This window comes from Chiloscyllium plagiosum, chromosome 34 (assembly GCF_004010195.1).
Source record: "Chiloscyllium plagiosum isolate BGI_BamShark_2017 chromosome 34, ASM401019v2, whole genome shotgun sequence".
NCBI lineage: Eukaryota > Metazoa > Chordata > Chondrichthyes > Orectolobiformes > Hemiscylliidae > Chiloscyllium > Chiloscyllium plagiosum.
This window is the reverse complement of record NC_057743.1, coordinates 7,757,572-7,761,256: the sequence shown is the minus strand read 5'-3', so window position 1 is coordinate 7,761,256 and position 3,685 is coordinate 7,757,572. Positions and strand designations below refer to the sequence as shown.

Genomic DNA, 3,685 nt, shown 5'->3' with positions numbered 1-3,685 from the left:
GGACTGCACAAAATACTATATAGGACAAACAGGAAGACAGCTAATGATCCGCATCCATGAACATCAACTAGCCACGAAACGCCACGACCAGCTATCCTCAGTAGTCACACACGCAGACGACAAGCAACATGAATTCGACTGGGACAACACTACCAATATTGGGCAAGCCAAACAAAGAACAGCCAGGGAATTCCTAGAAGCATGGCATTCATCCACAAACTCCATCAACAAGCACATCGACCTGGACCCAATATACCTGCCACGACAGCGGACAGCTGAAACTGACAACCAGAAGCTGCAGGGACAGACCACTATAAATGCCGGAGGAAACACCACATAAGTGCTTCACAGGAGGCTGCCAAGCACTGAGGATGTCACCTAGACAGGGGACGAAACGTTTGCAACAAAAATTTACAGCTCGGCGAACAGAACCACAACAGGGTTGATTATTCCCCATCTGCCACCTTTGTGTACATGACAATTCTCTCCAACTTTGTAATTCTTGCTTATATAGAATCTTTTATTACCTCATCTTCTAGTTTATTTATGGCCACAAAGAATTCTCGATCACACTGACTACTTCTTCTGGTGATATTATAGGTTTGTACTATATTTCCTGAATGCATGAAACTACCCCCTTGATCTTGCTTTCTATCTCCTTTTGGACCGCTACTGTTTAACCTCCGCCCTACTATTGGTAGGATTAATTTCAATGCTCTGTTCCTTGGCCTCTTTCTGGATGCATGTTTACTCACAGACTCATTGTTTGGAGTTTAGACTACATTTATTTGCTTTTCATCTTTGTACCCAGTGTTCTCAATTCATGGGGTGAACTTCGCACCCCTCATCCTGAAAATACATCCAATGCTTTATTCACCAGAATTACATCTTCCACCTTGGGAATTTTCATAGTTGTACTCAACGCCAATACTTCAAAATGGGCATCTGTCTCACCCCCAATACCCAGCCTCTCCAAACTTTGCAATTCCTCCATTTTATATTTTCCACTGAGCTTGCCTGAAGTACTTATTAAAGTCATGTTTCTCCATTGACTAGCTCCTTCTGGCAAATATTTGACTTTCACATCCACTTTGGTAATTGTCCTTTGGGACCAGTGGCCTCAATGACCATCAGAACTGATTAGAAGACAAACTGTCATTTGCAGCAATTGGATCCTCAAAGATGTGCGACAACTGGATACGAGAGGCAGGTTACTGATTGCTACTTCGTGAAAACTCTTGAGATTCACATCAAGCAACCTTAAAGTGAACCCAAATAGTGCAATTCCCATGCTCGACACTTTTTTTCCTTCTTTAGTAGTAACCTCCCCGGCACTCTGAATTTTTTTAAGCTTCTTTATCTCATAATTAAGTATATCTCCCTCATTGAAACTAGTTTCCAGTAGTTCCACCTCAAGGCTTGCTTAATTTTAATAGTTTTAATGCAAGTCCTTCTGACTGCATACAACGTATTCAAAACACTCTGGAAAAAAATGAAGCTAAATGTAGTCCCTTACCAAGCTGAACGATCACTTTTTATTGTTGGAATTTTATTGTTGGAATTAGTGGGCGGCACGGTGGCACAGTGGTTAGCACTGCTGCCTCACAGCGCCTGAGATCCGGGTTCGCTCCGGTTTCCTCCCACAGTCCAAAGATGTGCAGGTCAGGTGAATTGGCCATGCTAAATTGCCCGTAGTGTTAGGTAAGGGGCAAATGTAGGGGCATGGGTGGATTGCGCTTCGGCGGGGCAGTGTGGACTTGTTGGGCCGAAGGGCCTGTTTCCACGCTGTAATGTAATGTAATGTAATCTAATCAAACGCTAACTGATATGGACTGTCTCCTGCAAACAATTGTAACAATATCTTCGCATTGACATCCCGAGCTAGTGGAGTTACTTTATTGTTTGGCTAATATGCCTAATGTTAAAGACCACTTTGCCCATTACTGTTGTTTCTTTTCCACAAAGGGGAGGTGACGGTGTAGTGGTAATGTCACTGGACTAATAACCCAGAACCCCAGGCTAATGTTGTGGAGACATGGCAGATGGTGATACTGAAATTCAATAAAATTGGATTTAAATGCTGGTATTGTAGTCATCTGGTTCATGAACGAAGAAGGATATCTACAAGCTTTACCCATTCTGGTCTACATGTGACTTCAGACTCACTTCATTTTGGTTGACTCTTAACTGTGTTTTGGGTAATTTGGGGTGAGCAATGAATACATCTCATAAATGAATTTAAAATAACATTTCTAAGAGGACATCATCAGCAAGCAGCCTCTCATTATCACTGAGGTATTTGCTGTGTTCAAGTCAAGGCCTATTACTTGTGGTTAAGATAATAGACAATAATTTTCTTATCTTTACGTTGTATCATTGCTGATTGACAAAACTCTGGCTGCCAAATCTATAAAAATACTTCCTTAATTTTTTTAGTGGAGAGATTATGCTTTATTAAAGGAGTGTGATTACACGAATTGTGTAATGTGCAAATTCACAGATGCCAAATACAACAGCATAGCTTTTTATCTCAGTTTCATCTATGCTTTCTTCACTGATGGCTGACTTAGTAACAGCAGTTCTTTTACTAGACATTACATATGCGCAAATAAAATGATTGATTGCAACTATTTTATAAGGCAAGACTACTCTTTTTAAAAGATTTGACTACATTTCCATCTCCAAATCTCAAATTTCCCTAACTTTATCCTCATTCTTATTACAAAGAATCTGGTAACATTTTAAGCAGTGTATTCTACACACTGCATACTTGCATCCACAATCTATCAGTGAACAATTGAAAGACTGACAACACCACATTTATCACTAGGCTGAAACCCTCTATATGGTGTAGTGATTGTAACAAGGTCAGCCACGTGGACCTCAGAACATAAAGTTCCCTGACTTGGGCTGTTAATTTGGACCAATCAGGGTACTTTGACTGATAGATAAGAACAGGAGCGCCTCTGCAGCTATGGTTTGAGCTCAGCTTTCCTTGGGAGAGGGAGGGGTGTCTACCAATACTCTCGATGCCTTTGGGGGGAGGGGTTGGGCTTTATTTCCCCCTTCAATTCTATTTTGATTAAATCTCTTCCCCCTCTCTTCACTTTTCTTTCCCCTAAATAAGCATAGTCCTTATTGGGCTTTGATTGTTACTGCTTCCCTGATCAGATGGGTGCTTTTCTTGGTGGTGGAAGTATTGAATAAAATCATTTGCATAATGGTGTCTTCATGGAGTACCTGCATCAAAAAAATGAACAGGAGTATCAGACAATCTGTTCACTCTGTGAGCTGGCTCTAAGGGAGTTGGATCAGTGTCAAGTACTCTCCATGTGCAAATAAAGGATGACTTCGTGACAGGATACTGGCCTCTGTGAAGTTATTTCACAAGTGGTCTCTTATATGCCTCCAACCTCAACTTTAAATACATCACTATGGAAAATAAATATGTTGGCGAGGAAGATACAGAAATACTTGCATCTAGACTAGAAGAGATTGAGGTTCACAAGGAAGAGGTATGAGAAATACTGCAGATGAAAATAGACAAGTTACCCTGGGCCGGATGGGATCTATCCTAGGATCCTCTGGGAAGCAAGGGAAGAGATTGCCGAGCCTTTGGCATTGATCTTCAAATCATCATTGTCTACAGGAATAATGCCTGAGGACTGCAGGATAGCAAATGTGA

The 3,685-nt window shown here is 41.2% G+C and overlaps 1 protein-coding gene across 1 annotated transcript in view; it reads right to left on the bottom strand.

Moving 5' to 3' along the window:
• cep104 (centrosomal protein 104) overlaps positions 1–3,685 on the bottom strand; it is a 226,267-nt gene that overhangs the window by 109,931 nt on the left and 112,651 nt on the right. The gene's annotated exons all lie outside the window — the stretch shown is intronic.